Raw genomic sequence first — 644 nt, 5'->3', positions numbered from 1 at the left:
CCCCGCTCCACCGCCGCCAAAGGGCACCCCCGGCACCTTCCCCCGCTCCACCGCCGCCGCCGATGATATTTTCAATTAACAAATTTGAACATATTTTCTAAAAAATTATTACTGTTTTTATAAAAAAATATTATTGTTATGATTTAAACAAGTTTGAACATATTTAAACACAAATAAATATCAAATAGGATTTAAAATGCATAAAAAAATATTGGGCAGCCTGGGAATCGAACCCAAGACCTCCTGATGTGTGTGCTGCGTACTGACCAGTCAGGCTAGTGGGCGGGTTCTGTTGTAGATAGGGTTAGGTGGTATATATGCGGGCTAGATTAAATTACTTATGGTGCACCCTTCGGTGGTGCGCCATTGCTATGGATATACTTATGGCGCACCCCTGGGTGGTGCGCCATTGCTAAGCCTCCCCCACACTAAAATCCCTAATCCCCAATCCACACTCTAATCCCTCCCCTACCTCACCTGCCGTCCCCGGCCGTACGTGCACCCGACCACCCTCCGCCATGGACCACCTCCCTCACCGTCCCCCCTCTGCCCGCGCCCGCGCCCTCGCCGTCCCCCTCCCCCCGCGGCCCCGCCCGCGTCCCCCTCCCTCCCGAGCGCGACAGCTAGGGTTCCTAGCCGCCGCC

This window comes from Triticum dicoccoides, chromosome 5B, assembly GCF_002162155.2.
Source record: "Triticum dicoccoides isolate Atlit2015 ecotype Zavitan chromosome 5B, WEW_v2.0, whole genome shotgun sequence".
Lineage (NCBI taxonomy): Eukaryota > Viridiplantae > Streptophyta > Magnoliopsida > Poales > Poaceae > Triticum > Triticum dicoccoides.
Note: the sequence above shows the minus strand (reverse complement) of the source record.